Below are 20,736 nucleotides of genomic sequence, written 5' to 3'. Positions count from 1 at the left end.
ATACCAGGATGAGAGCAGCCCTCACAGTTGAGAAGCGAGTGGCGATAGCCCTGTAGAAGCTTGCAACGCCAGACAGCTACCGATCAGTCGGGAATCAATTTGGAGTGGGCAAATCTACTGTGGGGGCTGCTGTGATCCAAGTTGCCAGGGCAATCAAAGACCTGGTGATATCAAAGGTAGTGACTCTGGGAAATGTGCAGGTCATAGTGGATAGCTTTGCTGCAATGGGATTCCCAAACTGTGGTGGGGCGATAGACGGAACCCATATCCCTATCTTGGCACCGGAGTACCAAGCCACCGAGTACATAAACCGCAAGGGGTACTTTTCAATGCTGCTGCAAGCCCTGGTGGATCACACAAGGGATGTTTTACCAACATCAATGTGGGATGGCCGGGAAAGGTACATGATGCTCACGTCATCAGGCACTCTGGTCTGTTTCGAAAGCTAGAGGAAGGGACTTTCTTCCAGGATCAGAAAATAACCGTTGGAGATGTTGAAATGCCTATCGTTATCCTTGGGGACCCAGCCCACCCCTTAATGCCATGGCTCATGAAGCTGTACACAGGCAGCCTGGACAGTAGTCAGGACCTGTTCAACTATAGGCTGAGCAAGTGCTGAATGGTGGTGGAATGTGCATTTGGACGTTTAAAAGCGCGCTGGTGCAGCTTACTGACTCGGATAGACCTCAGCGAAACCAATATCCTCTTTGTTATTGCTGCTTGCTGTGCGCTCCACAATATCTGAGAGAGTAAGGGGGAGAAATTTATGGCGGGGTGGGAGGTTGAGGCAAATCGGCTGGCCGCTGATTACGCGCAGCCAGACATCAGGGCGGTTAGAAGAGTACAGCAGGGTGCGGTGCGCATCAGAGAAGCTTTGAAAACTGGCCAGGCTACAGTGTGAAACTTCTGTTTGTTTCTCGATATGAACCCTCCACCCACCCCTCCGGTTCACTCTACTTCCCTGTAAACCAACCACCCCACCCTCCCCTCCCCCCTTCGAGCACCGCTTGCAGAGGCAATAAAGTCATTGTTACTTCTCATTCATGCATTCTTTATTAATTCATCACACAACGAGGGGGATAATTGCCAAGGTAGCCCAGGATGGGTGTGGGAGGAGGGAAGGAAAAGGACACACTGCAGTTTAAAACTTTAACACTTATTGAAGGCCAGCCTTCGGATGCTCGGGCAATCATCTGGGGTGGAGTGACTGGGTGGCTGGAGGCCCCTCAACCGTGTTCTTGGGTGTCTGGGTGAGAAGGCAATGGGATTTGGGGAGGAGGGCTGTTGGTTACACAGGGGCTGTAGCGGCGGTCTCTGCTCCTGCTGCCTTTCCTGCAGCTCAACCATACGCTGGAGCATATCAGTTTGATGCTCCAGCAGCCGGAGCATCGACTCTTGCCTTCTCTCTGCAAGCTGACGCCACCTATCATCTTCAGCCCGCCACTTGCTCTGTTCAGCCCACGATTCATCCCGCCACCTCTCCTCTCATTCATATTGTGCTTTTTTGCACTCTGACATTGACTGCCTCCACACATTCTGCTGTGTTCTTTCAGCGTGGGAGGACATCTGGAGCTCCGTGAACATATCATCCTGAGTCTGCCGTTTTCTCCTTCTAATCTTCGCTAGCCTCTGTGAAGGAGAAACATTTGCAGCTGGTGGAGGAGAAGGGAGAGGTGGTTAAAAAAAGACACATTTTAGAGAACAATGGATACACTCTTTCACATTAAATTTTGCTGTTCACATTACACAGCATATGTGCTTTTGTTACAAGGTCGCATTAAGCCACAGTCTTTTGGCTTTTTTAACCTTCATAACATGTGGGAATGGTTTCAAACAGCAGCACACCCAACTACCCTCCCACCCCCCACACACACAATTCTCTGGGATGATCACTTCACCCCTCCTCCCCACCACGTGGCTAACAGCAGGGAACATTTCTGTTCATCCGAGCAGGAACGGGCACCTCTGAATGTCCCCTTAATAAAATCACCCCATTTCAACCAGGTGACCGTGAATGATATCACTCTCCTGAGAATAACAAAGAGAGATAAGGAATGGATGTTGTCTGTATGCCAGCGAACACCGGAACCATACGCTGCCATGCTTTGTTATGCAATGATTCCAGACTACGTGCTTCTGGCCTGGTGTGGTAAAGTGTCTACCATGGCGGATGGGATAAGGCAGCCCTCCCCAGAAATCTTTTGCAAAGGCTTTGGGAGTACATGAAGGAGAGCTTTCTGGAGATGTCCCTGGAGGATTTCCGCTCCATCCCCATACACGTTAACAGACTTTTCCAGTAGCTGTACTGGCCACGATTGCCAGGGCAAATTAATCATTAAACACGCTTGCTTTTAAACCATGTGTAATATTTACAAAGGTACCCTCACCAGAGGTCCCTTGTGTGCCCTCATGGTCTAGAAGCACACCTTGGGTGACTTCGGGGGTTACTGGCTCCAGGTCCAGGGTGATAAACATATCCTAGCTGTTGGAAACTGGTTTCTCTGCTTCCTTGCTATTAGCTATCTTCATTGTCTTCATCATCATAGTCTTCTGCGTACCCCGAACCCGCTTCCCTGTTGCGTGTTTCTCCATTGATAGAGTCAAAGCACACGGTTGGGGTAGTGGTGGCTGCAACCCCTAGAATGGCATGCAGCTCCGTGTAGAAGCGGTATGTTTGCGGCTCTGCCCCAGACCTTCCGTTTGCCTCTCTGGCTTTGTGGTAGGCTTGCCTTAGCTCCTTAATTTTCATGCGGTACTGCTGTGTGTCCCTGTTATGGCCTCTGTCCTTCATGGCCTTTGAGACCTTTTCTAATATTTTGCCATTTGGTTTACTACTACGGAGTTCAGCTAGCACTGATTCGTCTCCCCATATGGCGAGCAGATCCCGTACCTCCCGTTCTGTCCATGCTGGAGCTCTTTTGCGATCCTGGGACTCCATCACGGTTACCTGTGCTGATGAGCTCTGCGTGGTCACCTGTGCTCTCCACACTGGGGAAACAGGAAATGAAATTCAAAAGTTTGCGGGGCTTTTCCTGTCTACCTGGTCAGTGCATCTAAGTTGAGAGTGCTGTCCAGAGCGGTCACAATGAAGCACTGTGGGATAGCTCCCGGAGGCCAATAACGTCGAATTCCGTCCACACTACCCCAAATCCAACCCGCAAAGGCTGATTTTAGCGCTAATCCCCTCATCGGAGGTGGAGTAAAGAAACCCGTTTAGAGGGCTCTTTAAGTCGAAAGAAAGGGCTTTGTCGTGAGGACGTGTCGAGGCTTAATTCGAAGTAACGCTGCTAAAGTTGACCTAAACTTGTAGTGTAGACTAGGCCTAAGGTTGGGGGGAGGCAAGCAAACATACTCACAGAGAATGTATTTTTTTTCCTCCTTTCTCTCAAACAATACTATAATCCACCAACTCTTTCTTTTAAACCAGGGGTAGGCAACCTATGGCACACGTGCCGAAGGCGGCACGCAAGCTGATTTTCAGTGGCACTCACACTGCCCGGGTCCTGGCTATTGATCTGGGGAGCTCTGCATTTTAATTTAATTTGAAATGAAGTTTCTTAAACATTTTAAAAACCTTATTTACTTTACATACAATAGTTTAGTTATATATTATATATTTATAGAAAGAGACCTTCTAAAAACATTCAAATGTATTACTGGCACGCGAAACCTTAAACTAGAGTGAATAAATGAAGACTCGGCACACCACTTCTGAAAGGTTGCCGACCCCTGTTGTAAACAATATAATGAAGAAAAATGGGGAGTTGCTAACTATACACATGGATTTGAATTCCATCCAAATAAATCATTCAAAATTCAGGAGAAAGGAGTTATTCACCCTCTTCACCTCCCCATTGTATTCCAGACTAGAGCTGAGCAACATTTTTCAGATGAATAATTTATTTGATGAAAAATGCAGTTTCAGTTGAATCAAAACTATTCAGGAATTTGCCATGAATAATTTTAGCCAGACAAGGAGGTGGTGCTATATCCTCCTCCCTAGCCCATTTGGATTAGAAAACCCCAGGTTTAAATCCCCCTCCCTCCCCCCCAGGAACAGACAAATGAACTTTCCTGGTTCATTGAAAATTTTCAGATGCAGTTTGACCCCAACCAATTCCCCCGCCCTGATTTTTTGGAACTGCCACCAAACTGAAAAATCAGTTATTCCAGACCCAGTTCAGTTGTTCCTGACCCCCTGCCTTGACCATCAGAATTTGCTTCTGATAGCTAAGTGCATCTCTGTTGTTTGAAATGTGTTTGTGAGGAATGTTTCATTGGTGATCTGTAAAGGAAAATACATTAGGGTTGCCTCCTATTTTTGCTTTTAAGAAGTATAAAGAAGGTCTAAAAGCTTTTGGAAAAATACTGTGTTCTGCTTGTTTATTTACCATAGGAATATCATGAATTTCAGTCTTTCCTGTTTTTGCTGGAAGTCTACTTGGAGCACCAGGAAACAAGAGCAGGAGTTTTCTTAGCACTTAAGAAAAATAGAATAGAATTTTTAACAAAGATCTTTCCTCCTCAAGCATTTGATTTAAATAAGTGTTAACATCAGTGAAAAGCAAAAAATCCTTGCCTTCTCAGTTACTCAGATTTCACTTTCTTTTAATTTGTGATAGCATCATCATGCTACCAGTTTAGCAGTTATCCACAGTCTTCCAAGTAATACATGGTATATAAAACCTGAATTTCAAGTTTAAAAAGCAAGCAGTACAAAATCTTTTGTGAAGGTGGGTTGGGAAACCTTTTAGGTCTTATTACCACAGAAAAGAGCTCAAACTCATTTATTTTCCTTTGTAGATTATCTTTCAAGCAGAAAGGTAGATGACCACAAAGTTGTAAGGAAGTTTCTCAATAAAAAAATACAATTGATGTTCCCCTAATATCCAACTTGCTAGTATTTCCCAAGCAGGAAATTGATACATGCTGAATGTTCTTTCTGCTACCATAAAGCCTCACAGGTGAACGAACTGAAGTTCTAACAAGAATGAATGGCTTCATGATCTGCAACAGGTAGTCTTTTGTTCTTCTTACTAAAGGTTTGTTTTCAGAGAATAAAACTGTAGACAAATCTTGTGGCACAAGGATGTGTTTTAAATGAATTTATTAATGTTTGTAAAGTGCTTGGAGAACCTTAGAAGAAAGGCAGTATAGTAGTGCTCATTATTATTTTCAGTGTCTATGCTATAGTGCTGATGTACTATAAATAATTAAGAAGTAAGTATATATATATATATATGTATATATATATATATATATAAATAAAACCTAGTTACTGAATGTGTGCAGTTTTCTCCAGGTATTGATACAACATTTGACTGCACGCATTCAGTAACTCACTTCTAAGACTCAGCGATGTATTCAAATTATTCTCTCTGAAGTCTTAAGCGGAGAGACAGCCTTGTCACTTCTTTTGAAGTGCTAACTTCTCATCTCCTGATTTGCGTAGGAGACTTAAGTGTGGTTAAATGAAAAACCTTTTTTCTCTTGAAATAACTTAGAAAAGGTTGAAAAAGAGGTTATGTCCATGTTTTTAAATTTTTTACTCCACATATAACAGACTGAATTAAAAAAAAATATTTTTTAAATTTGAGCCAGTCAATGAGGTTTCTGTAAGAGCTCTAAGGCTGGGATACATGAAAGGAACTTAAGTATTGCAATGCTGACCATTGCGACACCTAGAAAATCACAGGAACAGCTGTGATACACACATCTGAGTTATGTACCAAGGCTCTCTATACAGTGAATGGGAAGTCTTAGAATGTAATCCACAAAACTCAGCATGCTACTTGTGGAGCAGTCTAAAATAGTCAGTGGGACATGCTGACAACAGGGGTGTGTCCTAAACCCAGTGGCAGCTCCAGGCACCAGCGCTCCAAGCGTGTGCCTGGCGCGGCAAGCCGTGGGAGGCACTCTGCCGGTCCCTGCGAGGGCGGCAGTCCGGTGGCCTTCAGCACCATGCCTATGCGAGGTCCACCGGTCCCGCGGCTTCTGCGGCAATTCAGCAGCGGGTATGCTGAAGCCGCGGGACTGGTGGACCTCCCACAGGCATGCCGTTGAATCCGCGGGACCGGGGACCTCCCGCAGGCATGCCGCCGAAGGCCACCTGACTGCTGTGCTTAGGGCAGCAAAAAAGCTAGAGCCGCCCCTGCCTAAACCCCACTCCTTTCATGGAGATAGGCATCTATCTGTTTAGCAATCCATGAACTGGAACCCCTCTCCTGGAGTCACACAGCTTAGGCACCTAAGTAGTTTCTTATAGGAATGTGTTTGGCATCTGCCTTACTCCACAAATAAAGCTGGAGAAGGAAGTAGTGGTGCCCTGACACCTTATAACTGCTAGCCCAGTAGTTAGAGCACTCAAGTGGGATGTGGAGGTTCAATCCCCCTTTTGCCTTAGGTGGAAGAGAGGATTTGAACAGAGTCTCTCACCTCTCAGATGAGTGTTGTGTGAAGCAAAGAGATTCTTTTCCCCAAGAATCAGGCAGGCACAGACAGTACTGAAGGGGGTTTATTTACGGTACCGGGAAGACTGACAGCTTCAAAGGTGTGGGATTGCAGTGACCAATTATATACCTTTCTTTTATCACTTCATTTGCGTTTATTTTGTTCTTACAGAGACAAACATTGTTTCAGAGACAGAACGCACTTAACATGACAGTGACAGGACCAGAAGATATGTAATCAAAACAGTTTGATGCATCAATTATTCATGATTACCTTAAGACTACCTTAAGGGTGGGGGCGAGTGTTTACAGATATCCGGAGGGCTGTGAAGGGAGGTTTTGTTCTGTTCTAAGAGCCAAGTTACTGGGCGGACGTTTGACCATATAAGTTTATCAAGTGTTTACAGTTGTCAGTGTCCTTGGGCTTCCGGTGTTCCTGCTTGTTAGTTATGTGGGTTTTTGTTTCAGTTGCTAATTGAATTTTAACTCTTGTCTAACAGTTGTAACTACTGAGCTCTGCGATAGCTTGATGTGGCCCCCTCCGTCTCTCCTGCTGAAGCTGTTCCACTGTGGATAAATAATGAACAAGTGATTGGAGCAGGGGGGGCTGGACCCTGTCTCCCCCATTAGGGACAGAGAGAGTAAGGCAGGGAAACTGCTCTGTATCCTCATGGTTAGGACACTCACCTAAGATGGGAGACCCAGAGTCCAGTCTCCCTCCTCCAACTGCTCTTTATTTTTAAAAAGAGGAACAGCTTCAGCAGGAAAGACTGAGGGCTGGTCTCCACTGGGGGGGGGGGGAAATCGATCTAAGATATTCACGTAGCTGAAGTTGCGTGAATAGCGTAGCTGAAGTCGACGTATCTTAGATAGACTTGCCTCCTGTCCTCACGGCGTGGGATCGATGGCTGCGGCTCCCCCATCGACTCCACGTCTGCCTCTCGCCCTGGTGGAATTCCGGAGTCGACGGAGAGTGTGTTCGGGGATCGATTTATTGCATCTAGATGAGATAAATAATAAATCAGTCCAATAGATGGATTGCTACCCACCGATCCTGTGCGTAGTGAAGACGTACCCTGAGAGAGCCCCACATCAGAATATCCTGTAGCTCAGTGATTAGCACACTGGTATAAGACTCTGTTCAAATCCTCTCTCTCAGACATGGGGGGAATTGAACCTGGGTCTCCCCCATCCCAAGTGAGTGCTCTAACCACTTGCCCAAAAGTTAAATAGGTACTACCTGCTGCTACTGCTGCAATTGCAGGCACCCAACTACCTTGTGGCTCAGAGCCTAAGTAACAAAGACTCATAAGCTGGTATCTAAATAGCCTTTTCTAGTGCCTAGAGACAGGTCTATTTCCATTCCCATGATAATTGATACCAACACTAATTCCCTCTCTCCTAACTCATCAGGACATCTAGCAATGTCTAAGAATTTGGGGACTGATTCTCTACTCTTTACACCTGGATGAGTCATTTACACCTTTTCTAAGTAGATGTAAATGCAAATGCTCTCATTTATTTGCATGTCTACACCCACTGTTCCAGGTTTAAATGACTCCTTGAGATATGAAGCAATGGAAAGACAGGCTCATTAAGTTTGTGTCTAATGTATTATCCAAAGCACTATTCACATACTTAGCCAAAAACTAACTTTATGAGCTATATAAAGCGTGGTTTCATCACTGTTCTCCCTAAAAAGGTTTGTGAGCAGAAGAGGTCAGAGTACCCTTTTCCTCTTGTGATTAGTAGGATCTTGTGAAACTCTTAGCAGAGCTGGCATTTAATAAATCCAGTATCTTAACAACTCACTGGCAGAAGTGCTGGAACAATTTGTATACTGGGGGTGCTGACAGCCTTTGAACCAAACTGTAAACCCTGTATATGATGTAAACCACTTCAAAACAGGGGGTGCGGTAACACCCCTAGTTCAGCACCTATGCCCACTGATATTTGTTTTTGTCTTTGACATTTCAAACTCTGAGATCCAACTTGCTGTTGCCATCTGCTGGCCTATAAATAGGAAAACAATTGTCCTGTAGCTCTTCAGTATTGTTCTAAACTTCCTTTTGCTGTTTTTATGGGTTTGAAAACTGTTGAAAATTTAAATTTACTTTTAACATTTTTAATGTGTTAAAACTTAAGGTAAAAACTAAGAATCATAAATCTGCATGACACACAAAAAAACCCAAAGCTAAATAGAAACTAAATAGTTCCACTGGAGGTATGATATGCCTGTGTAATATGTATACTTTATTCACAATAGCATCTCAGGGTATCAATCAAAAATTAGTGTCCTACCTGCTGGGCACTTATTAAAATGATAGCTTCTGCCTTAAAGATCTGATATATTGATCTTTTGTTGGGGGTAAAGGGGGTTGATTCATGCCACTTTCACTGAGGATTGTGCGCCTTTCTAAGAAACTTGAGCCAGTTTATGGGGTGGGGTGTAAACCTTGTGAAATCCATACAAATAAGTGGAAATGTTGAGATTTCAGAGGCATTTGGCATTGAGTTTTGGGCATCTAATCTCAAATGAAAACAGGTTATTTATGCTGAGTAGTGCTAGCAGGTGGATCTTAGCTTCATTCAGGATATAAGAAGAGATGACTTTTTTTTTTTAAGGCAGAAGGAAATAATGGCTGCAGTAGATGAGGTCCTGGAGAGTAAAGCCAAGGAACAACCAAGTTGGTGGAGTAAATTTAGATTGTCTGTTTTTGTTCTTGTTTAACAATAAAGGCAAACCCCAGAAAGCAGGATGTTGTAAGTTTGGGCAACATCTGGTGTGTGTAAACTGTATTTAGACCAGGCTGAGAAATCCATCTACTTACACACTAGTAACAAGTGCTGAACTTTCTTCAATTTCTTTTCATGATGCAGCATTTTCTGGTCTAGAGATTCTCAAACTGTCATGAACAAGTTTCAGCGAGGTTCTGACCACCCAACCTTTATTCCCCTTTTAAAATATAGCAAAACACAAAATGTCCAATTAGTTTTTGGAATGTATTAGGCACAAATTTTTGATTCAAAAAGGTAGAAGTAGTAACCAGAGGGAGAGTCATTTTAGACTTGATTCTGATTAACAGGGAGAAATTGGTTGCAAATCTGAAGGTTGAAAGCAATTTGGGTGAAAGGGATTATGAAACAATACATTTTGTGATTCAAAGGAAACGAAGGAGTGAGAGTAGCAGAATAAAGAAAATGGACTTAAAAAAAAAAAAAACAAACTTTTACAAACTCTGAGAACTGTTAGGTAAGGTCCCACTGGAAGAAAATCTAAAGATAAATAGAGTTCAAGAGAGATGGTAGTTTTTCAGAGACAATGTTAAAGATGCAACAGCACACTATCCTGATGCTAAAGAAAGATAGGAAGAATAATATGAGGGCAATATGACTCTACCAGGAGCTCTTTAATGACCTGAAAATCAAAAAGGAATCCTACAAAAAATGGAAAGATGAACAAATTTCTAAGGATGAACAACAAAAGAATAGCACAAGCATGTAGGTACAAAATCAGAAAGGCTACAGCTCAGAATGAGTTACACCAAGCAAGGGTCATGAAAGACAACAAGAAGAGGTTCTATAAATACATGAGGAGCAAAAGATGGAAGAGGGAAAGTATAAGTCCACTACTTAGAAGGGAAGGAGAGCTAATAATGGACAACATCAAGAAGGCTAAGATATTAATGTCTATTTTGTTTCAGTCTTTACTAAAAAGGTTAATTGTGACCAGGTGCTTAACACAATGACTATTAACAATAAGTTTCAGAGTAACAGCCGTGTTAGTCTGTATCCGCAAAAAGAACAGGAGTACTTGTGGCACCTTAGAGACTAACAAATTTATTAGAGCATAAGCTTTCGTGGACTACAGCCCACTTCTTCGGAAGGAACATTAACTGGAATAAGAAAAGACTTGGTTAAAGAACATTTAGATAAATTAGATGTATTCAAGTCAGCAGGGCCTAACAAAATTCATTCTAGGTTACTTAAGGACCTAGCTGAAACAATCTTGAACCATTAGCAATTATCTTTGAGAAGTCATGGAGGAAAGGTGAAGTCCCACAGGACTGAAGAAGGGCATACATAGTACCTATCTTTAAAAAGAGGAACAAAGAGGTCCCAAGAAATTATAGACCAGTCAGCCTAACTTTGTTACCTGGAAAGATACTGGTACAAATTATTAAATAATCAATTTTAACGCTCCTAGAGGATATTATGTTTATAATAGCCGACATGGATTTGTCAAGAACAAACCACGCCAAACCAACCTAATTTCCTTCTTTGACAGGGTTACTGGATAGTGGATGGGGGAAGCAGTAGATGTGATGTATCTTGATTTTAGTAAGGCTTTTGATATAGTCCCACATGACATTCTCAGAAGCAAACTAGGGAAATGTGGTCTAGATAAAATTACTATAAGGTGGGAGCAAAACTTTTTGAAAGACTGACAGCAAATCATTGATAACTACTCTTTGATTAAACTGGGGGAATGTATCTGGTGGCGTCCTGCAAGGGTCAATCCTGGGTTTGATATTAGTCGATATTTTTTACTTGGATATTAATGACTTGGGTAATAGAGTGGAGAATATGCTTATGTGGATAACACCAAGATGGGAGGAGATGCTACCACTCTGGAAGACAGGATTATAATTCAAAATTACCTTGATAAATTGGAGAATTGGACTGAAAATCAACAAAATGAAAGTTCTTAGGGAAAAAATCAGTTGTGAAAAAGGTTAATATCAATCTGGGGTGTATTAACAGGAGTATCACATGTAAATCATGGGAGGTAACTGTCTCACTCCACTCAGCATAATTGAGACCCCAGCTGCAATACTGTGGTCAGGTCTGAGTGCCACGCTTTAAGAAAGATGTGGAAAAATTGGAGGAAGTCCAAAGGAGAGCAACAAAAATGATAAAAGCTTTAGAAAATTTGACCTCTGAAGAAAGATTAAAAAAAATACCTGGGCATGTTGTCCTGAGAAAAGAAAACTGAAAGGGGATCAGATAAGAGTCTTCAAATATGTTAAAAGCTGTTATAAAGAGGACAACGATCAATTGTTCTCCATGTCCACTGAAGGTAAGGTAAGAAGTATGGGTTTAATATGCAGCGAGAGAGATGCAGGTTAGATATTAGGAAAAACTGTCTAACTATATGAGTAACTAAACTTTGGAATAGGCTTCCAATGGAGGTTGTGGAATCCTCATCACTAGAGGCTTTTAAGAAAGGTTGGACAAACACTCAGGGCCGGCTTTAGCAAGAGCGGGGCCCGATTCCTTTGGGGGGGGGGGGGGGGGGGAGAGAGAGCCGCGCCGCGGGGGGAGAGAGAGAGACCGGGGACAGGACGGGACCCGCGCCGCGGGGACTGGGCAGGAGCCGACCCGAGCCGCAGGGACCGGGCCGGGCCAGAGCCGCTGGGGCCTGCGGGAATGGGCCGCGCCTCCCCGGAGCCCTTCTCGTGCCCCCACCACCTCCACCCCCACCCCAGCTTACCTTGTGCTGCTGGCCCGCCCCTGCTTCTTTTCAGACTTCCCGTGAAGCAGGGGAGGGGGCGGGGCATTCAGGGGAGGGGAGGAGGGGCCGGGGAAGTGAGCTGGGGGCGGGGTGGACAGCTGCAGCGCGGGGCCCTCTTGGCGCGGGACCCAATTCAGCCGAATCAGCTGAATCGGCCTAAAGCCGGCCCTGCAAACACCTGTCAGGGATGATCTAAGTTTACTTGGTTCTGTCTCAGTGCAGCAGGGCTGGACTTGACAACTTCTCAAGGTCCCTTCCAGCCATACATTTCTATGGTTCTATGAATGCTCTCTGAACTCCATATTAGGTACTACTGCAAATAGTAAAAGTTTGCCAAGTCTCATAACTGGAGAAACATTGATTGTGCCCAGTACTTTGGATATCATTAATGGAATGTTGGAATCAGATACTGGCAGTCACAATTGTCCTCATACACATACACACGGAATTCCTGTGTTGCTGTCCGCTGATGTACTACAAGGAGGAAAAAAATTGATGCTTTCCAGATAAATTGGATTGGTGTCATTGTATTGGCATTTGCACTAATGGTGCCTCAGCAATGACAGGAAAACCTTTTGACAAGAATCCAGTCTATTTTACCCCAAGCCATTTAGACATTGTTGAATTCACCAGGAAGTAGAGCTGGTCTTTTTTAAAAAAATTGCATTTTTTCCCTCAAAAAAGAGAATTTTTTAACAATCAAAATATGAGTTTTTTTTCTCTGTTTGACCAACTCTGTTGGGAAGTTTTGGTGGGAAAGAAGTTGCCAGTAGAACTGAAAAAGGTACTTAATAAGGCAGTAAAACCTGTGGACTTTATTAAAGGTAAGCTCATCAATACATGCCACTTAACTACTGTATATGAAGAGCCACCACCTAACAGACAACTCCTCTTCCACACGGATGTTTGTTGATTTTCACATGGCAAAGTTTAGAATCAAATTGTTTAAGTTTTGAGTATAGGCAAGGATTTTCCTTGCTGAATGTGGCTCTGCCCTTGCTAAAAAGACACGGAATCAGCATTGGCTTGCTTTGAATGCATCTCCCAGACACAGAATGCGATATGGATACTCAACCTGATGGGTTGCCAACAGGAGCCACTAGGTTCTGAGCACCCTGTCTTTGCAACATTCTGTGGATTGGCTGCAGGAGGAGATTCCAGTATGGAAAAGGTGGTCCTGGTATGGAAAAGACTAAGAACCACTGGTCTAGTGATTACAGCAGGAGACTGAGAAGACCTGAATTTTACCACAGGATTCCTCTGTCACCTTAGGCAAGTCACTTAACCTCTCTATGCCTGCATTTATCTTCCTGTAAAAGAGTGACATTAATACCTACCATATTTATTAGATGGGTTGCGAGGGTCAGACTGCTAATATTTCTATTTCTAAGATTCTAAGAAAAAGGGCATTATATAAGTACAAAGTATTGTTATAAATATTTTTATTCTAATTTAGGCTCTAGTCTTAAGTCTCTGGTCCTGCAAAGATTTAGGCTATGTCTACACTACCACAGTAAGTCAATCTATACTACCAAACTCCAGCTATGTGAATAACGTAGCTGGAGTCAACGTACCTTAGGTCAAGTTACCACGGGGTCTGCACCACAGGGGGTCAACGGAAGAAACTCTACCATAAATTTACCTTACTCGTCTCGTCTGGGGTAGAATGGAGAGCGATCTGCTGTCGATCTGACGGGTCTTCACTAGACCTGCTAAATCGACCACTGGTGGATCAATCTCAGAGCGCTGATCCCGGCTGTAGTGTAGATGTAGCCTTAGGCACAGGCTTTTCTTTATTTATGTGAATAGTCTAAGGGTATGTATACACTAAGAAATTAGGTCGAATTTATTTAAGTCGATGTTTAGTCTCAGATTTAACAAAGTCGATGCTGCATGTCCCCACTATGTACATTCCGTCAGAGCACATCCTCACTATCATGGCTAGCATCGACTCATGGAGTGATACACTGTGGGCAGCTATCCCACAGTTCCTGCTGCCGATTGGAATTCTGGGTTAGGCTCCCAATGCCTGATGGGACAAAAACATTGTTGCGGGTTGTTTTGGGTACATGTCGTCAGCCTCCCATAATGCATTTGCCTCCTTCCTCCCTCCATCCCTGAAAGCAACAGCAAACAATCATTTTCGTCCCTAAGCCTGGGTAACCTGTGCAGACACCATAGCATGGCAAGCCTGGACCCTACTCAGCTGTACACTGTTGTGAACATCTGCAAACACCTCGCGCATTGTCCTGCTGTATTTGCAGAGCCTAGCCAAGAGCTGCTGCATGGAAGAATGTGATGCTACACAAATAGTCATGCTGGAAGCCATGGAATGGAGCAATTTGCACATACTGGTGGCGGCAGCCGGGCTTGTTGACATGGTGGAACACTGCTCCTGGGCCCAGGAAACATGCAGACTGCGTAGTTATGTAGGTATGGGATGAGGAGCAGTGGCTGCATAACTTTTGAATGCGTAAGGCCACTTTCATGGAACTTTGCGAATTGCTTTCCCCAGCCCTGAAGCACAGAAATACCAAAATGAGACCTGCTCTGACAGTTGAGAAATGAGTGGCGATAGCCCTATGGAAGCTTGCAGTGCTAGATTGCTATAAGTCAGTCAGGAATCACTTTGGAGTGGGTAAATCTACCGTGGGGGCTGCTGTGATCCAAGTAGCCAGGGCAATCAATTCACTTCTGCTAAGAATGGTAGGGACTCTAGGAAACATGCAGGACATAGTGGATGGCTTTTCCGTGATGGGGTTCCCTAACTGTGGTGGGGCAATAGACAGAACACACGTCTCTATATTGGCACCAGACCACCCTGCCAAAGAGTACATAAACCACAAGGGGTACTTCTCAGTGTTGCAAGCGCTAGTGGATCACAAGAGCCGTTTCACTGACATCAACATGGGATAGTCGGGAAAGGTACATGACGCACACATCTTTAGGAACTCCGGTCTCTTCAGAAAGCTGCAAGAAGGAACTTTCTTCCAAGACCAGAAAATTACCGTTGGTGACATTGAAATGCCAATAGTTATCCTTGGGGACCCAGCCTACCCCTTGCTCCCATGGCTCATGAAGCCGTACACAGGCAGCCTGGACAGCAGTAAGGAGCAGTTCAACCATAGGCTGAGCAAGTGCAGAATGGTGGTAGAATGTGCCTTTGGACGTTTAAAGGGGCGCTGGTACAGTTTACTCACTAGGTTAGACCTCGGCAAAAGAAATATTCCCATTTTTGTTGCTGCTTGCTGTGTGCTCCATAATATCTGTGAAAGTAAGGGGGAAAAGTTTCTGGCGGGGTGGGGGGGTTGAGGTATATCGCCTGGCTGCCAATTATGAGCAGCCAGACACCAGGGCAATAAGAAGAGCACATTGACAAACACTGCGTCTCTGAGAGGCTTTGAAAACCAGTTTAATGAATGACCCAACCCTGATGTGACAGTTGTGTGTTGTTCCTTACCAAGCTGCCCCCTTTTTTGCATGTACTGCCCTCTAAACTAAACCCCCACCATGGTTTAGTTTACAGTGAATAAAGAGCCTCTTGTCCTCAATCCATGCATTTTTATTATGCTAAATGCTGAACAGAGACATCAATGAATAGCAAAGATAACCTGGGTCTAAGGACCTGATAACACAGGGGGGAAGGGGCAAGGACATGTAGCTTATTACAATTGCACTGTCTAGCAATCAAAGCTGTGGAAATGAGAGCCTTCTGCTCCATGAACCATCCAATGTTGTTGAGTTCAAGGGATAATGGAGCTTTCCTCCCTCCTGCCCCCCCCCCCATTCTAGGATGTCTGGGAGAGGAGGATATGGAACTTGATGAGGAGGGCAGCTGGTTCATCATTGGGTGCAGTGGGACTCTAAGGTCTAGCTGCCTTTCCTGCACCTCAACATGTCTGTTTGCTCCCCCGTAAGCCACAACATCTCCTCTTGTGTGTTACACTCTTGTTCCCTTCATGCTTTCCTGCCCTCTTGGTCTGGGCGTGTGCTCTCTGACAGTGTAAGCCTCCATTCAGCTGGACTCTGTCAGTGTCAGAGGAATGCATCAAATCACAGATCATGCCTTTGCTAATCTGGGACAGCCTTTGTGCTGGGGTGGAGGAAGCACCCATAGACAAGATTGCAGCTGTAAGGAAAAAACACTACAAGGGTAGCCTTACAGAACATACATTGTTGAAAACAGAAGGTTAACTTGCAATGAATGAAACACTTAACAGTAAATACATTCCCTGAGGTACATGGCCACATTTTGTCTTTTAAAAGAAGCACCTACCAGTAAGGTACAACACACGGCAGAGGACTGGGCAGCAGATTTTGGTTTGCAGGCAGGCATGGTAAGCACACAAGAAAGGGTAGGAGGTGTCAGGGCACACCCAGGGACATTTTTTGGTGGGGCAACTCTTGGCACATAAACAGGCTTGTAGTGTGATTACAAGTGTGCACTCACCAGAGGTGCCTTCCCTGCCATCACAGTCCCGCAACAATAGGCCCTGGGAGGGGATTGGCTCCAGAGTTAGGAAAAGGTCCTGGTTATCGGAGAGAATGGATTCTCCACTTGCCTGCTGCACATTCTCCTCCTCTTCCTCATCAACAATGTCCTCCTCATTGTTGCCCCTGGCCACTGGGGCCCCTGGGAGGTATCCACAGAGAGTGTTGGGGTACTGGTGGGGTCCCTGCCTAGAATCGCATACAGCTGCTCATAGAAGCGGCATATCTGTGGCTCAGAACCAGAGCAACTGCTCGCCTCCCTTGTCTTCTGGCGCGCTTGCCTGAGCTCCTTATTTTCATGCGGCACTGCTGTGTGTTTGGTGTAGCCTTTGTCCCCTATGCCCTGTGTGATTTTGGCATAGATGTCAGCGTTTCTTCTGCTGGTTCGGAGTTCTGCCTGCACAGACTCTTCTCCCCACACAGCAATCAGATCCATTGTCTCCTGTATGCCACATGCTGGAGCGCCTTTGCGGCCCTGGGCAGGCATGGTCAGCTGTGCTGGTGAGCTCTCCATGCTGATCAAACAGGAAATGAAATTCAGAAGTTCCTGGGGCTTTTCCTGTGTACCTTGCTGAAGTGCAGTGGAGTTGAAAGTGCTGTCCAGAATGGTCACATTGGAGCACTCTGGGACACCTCCCGGAGGCCAATCCCATTGAATTACACAGCCTTGTGTCTACCCTACCCCTAATTCAACCCAGGAAGGTTGACTCTAGCGGTACATCTCTCACAAAGGTGGAGTACAGGCATCGATTTTAGAAGCTTTTTAGGTCAGTGGAAAGGGCTCAGTAGTGTAGACACGCACATTATAAATTCGACCTAACGTGGCTTGTTTAGACCAGGCCTTATTGAAGTCAATGGGACTTCTCATATGCATAAAGTTAAGCACTGCATGAGTCTTTGCAGGATCAGAGCCTTCCATTGTAAGCTTCTTGGAAAAGGGAGGGAAGCTTTAATCTGGTTTGTATGCCCCCAAGCAGATGACACTTGAGTATTTTCCCTTTCATCACCTCCATCAGTTAGTAAACAATAGGTTGCAAAACAATACATTGATGGCAGAGACAAATGCTATTATCAAAATGGTTATATTCATTACCTAGGCTATTTCTTTGAACTTCCAGTGCTTTTTAATAGAGACTAAGATAAGAATACTTATCTACTTATTATTCTTGTTTTTTATACAATATGCACAAGAATCAAATTGAAACTAATCTTATTTACAGCTTCAGCTATACTGTGTACTAGGTGCACTACGTGATTTTGATGGTGTACATTCATCTTGAAGAGCTCCTGCATTAACGATTCACTAACTGAATCAGAGAAAATTATAGTCCTACTGAGACATCTATTATCTAAAAAAATACAAGATTATAGTTGCTCAACTGTGAACAAGATGGAATCATCTGAGGCCAAGCAACACGAAATCTGAAAGCCAGCTGTTATCCCTGCTTTGGGGCCGCATTCGCATACACAAAATGATATCATTAGCTACTCACACTATTACAATGAATAGTCTCTGACTGTTGTGATGCTGAGGTATGTTTATTATGAATATCTATTTATATCACAGGCTATTAAGGGGAACGAAGTGACTCAGGAACAAAAGTTGGCCTACGAGGGAAATCACTGTTCCTGGTTCTGTCCTCAGTCTAGACCTGCTATGCTCTGCACTACTGCAAAGCATATTTATTTGTGTTAACGTCATTGGTGACATTGCTTAGGTTAGGGTTGTACACTTGACACACTGATCTTTCACTTAAAAGTTTTGCAGAACAGCGTTATCCTGCCTGCTTATTCAAAAACAGAATGTTTAGGGGGCAATGGCCAGCTAATTAAACCTTACAGCAGCCTGTACATTTAAAAAAAAGTTAATTATTCTCAAACACATGACTACTCTGAAAGCATTGTCATTTAGTTGTGACTCTTATGGGTTCTACATATAAACATTGTAATTGTTATCCCTTTTGACCCAAGCCGCTAGCAAAAATTTGGAGTCTTGTAGGTTCTTCCAGTGAGGAGGAGAAACTGATGGAGTATAGTACCTTTTGATGCAATCTTGTTTATTTACAAAGAATACAAAGTTCTGTTTCTCTGAACACAGACAAAAGGAACCAAAATAAGGGGAGATATTTTCTTTGCTCAGACCCAAACTTCTTTCAGCCAGCAACCCTAAAAAGCTCTCTAGGCTTTTCTCAGGGTTGTGCTACCAGCTGCTTGTTCAGGCTGTGACTTTCTGTTCCTTCTATCTCTCTCCTGCTTCTCACCCACACTCAGGCATGCCCTTACCCAAACAATGCTCAGCCAAAACTCCTCTTCCCACATGGTTCAAATTCCTGAGTGGACTCACATATGCCTGTGTTTTAGGTGGGAGGTTGTAACATGAAGGGCAGTGGTTACACCTCACCCATAACAACAAGGTGTAACCCAGCCCCTATTTATTTATTTTATTTGTATTATTTTACCAGTGTGCCTAGGAGTCTCAGGGCAGGTCTACACTACCCGCCTGAATTGGCAGGTAGAAATCGATCCCTCGGGGATCGAATTATCGCATCTCATTGGGATGCGACAATCAATCCCCGAATCGACGCTTCTACTCCACCAGCGGAGGTAGGAGTAAGCACCCTCGACGAGGAAGCCGCGGAAGTCGATTTGCCGCCGTCCTCACAGCGGGGTAAGTCGGCTCTGATACGTCGAATTCGGCTACGCTATTTGCGTAGCCAAATTTGCTTATCTTAAATTGACACCCCCCTCTCCCCCCCCCCCCCCCCCCCCCGTAGTGAGGACGTAGCCCTAGTCATGGACCAGGACCCCATTGTGGTAGGCACTGTACAAACACAGAACAAAAGGACAGCTCCTGCTCGAAGGAGCTTACAATCTAAAAATAAGACAAGAGATGATAGATAGATAGGGGAGCACAAGGAAACCGTGAGACAATATTGATCTTCATGATAGGCTATGGTCTCAGCACACCAGCAGCTTAACCATTGTCATGTTTTTTATGGGCATCATGGCAAGGAGATTTTTAAGGAGAGATTTGAAGGAGGAGAATACATTAGTTTTGCAGATGTCTTTATGGGGGGCTCCTTCCAAGTATGAGGGGTAGAATGGGAGATAAATTTTCAAAGAAACATATTTGTGTTAACAAGTGAGCAATGGAGGCTGGTATCAAGAGCCAATTGGAAGCCCTTTTGACAGTGGATGAGAAATTATAGGTAGGGTAAATATAGGCGGTGAAGGGCATTTAAAGTGAAGACCAGTAATTGATGCAAGAGAGAAGAGGCAGTGAGAGAAAGGTTATAAAAAGAGGGGTGACTTGACCCAAGTGAAAGGCTATGAAAATGATCTTTTCAGCAGCATTCTGAATGGATATGAGCAGAGCAGGGGTGCATTTGTTAAGTGCAGAGAGAAGTATGTTGTAATCAAGACATGAGATAATGAAAGCTGTGTGAATCAATACGAAAGGTGGTATTTTAGAGATGCCATGCAGAAAGAATCTGCAAGATTTTGACATAGACCTCTCTAGGTCATCAAATCAGGCTGAGTTGAGGAGGATGCCCAGGTTAACACACAACCATCACCCACCCTGATAATGATGATAAACAGGCACCATTTGTGTAGTACCTGTTATATGTTGCATTCAGCTGCAGGTCCAACATATGAAATACTAATTGACTATTCCTACAGCTATGTATTTTGTTGATGATGCAGATACACAGTGAGAGGACCGAATAAAGTAAAACCAGGTTGATGTGTGATTCATAAGAAACCCCTGGAGAGTGCTTGGGAAAGCATTATCAATTATTAATGCTTTAACATTTATATCCTAACATTTTTATTAAGTAGCTCAAAAATGGATTAATATCAATTAAACTATTAAGTACTTTTAAGTTTCCCTTCAGCACAAAACCAGGAGTGGCTCTTTTTTTGGTAGTGTGAGCCAAAAGTTTGAATGATACTCTTAATGTGATAATTAGTTCCTACTTTATTTTAATTGCCATAGTTTTATTTTTCAAACTAGTTTGTTAATCAATTACATTTATACATTTTTCTTCTGTGTTTTTTTTCATCCTCCAATACAAAGGACCAGACAGACCAGGTAGAGATAACATATTTCTGAAGCTTATGCTGATAAAAAATGCTTAGCATTTACAGGATGTAGCACTTCAAAGCATTTTACAAGCATTAGATAATCCTCACAAACACCATTGTGCAGTAGGAAAGTGGTATTTTCCCCATTTTACAAATGAAGAAACTGAAGGAGAGGTTGCAGAATATTTTTTAAGT

The sequence above is a fragment of the Malaclemys terrapin genome, chromosome 3 (assembly GCF_027887155.1).
Source record: "Malaclemys terrapin pileata isolate rMalTer1 chromosome 3, rMalTer1.hap1, whole genome shotgun sequence".
Taxonomy (NCBI): Eukaryota; Metazoa; Chordata; order Testudines; family Emydidae; genus Malaclemys; species Malaclemys terrapin.
This window is presented reverse-complemented; position numbering follows the sequence as displayed.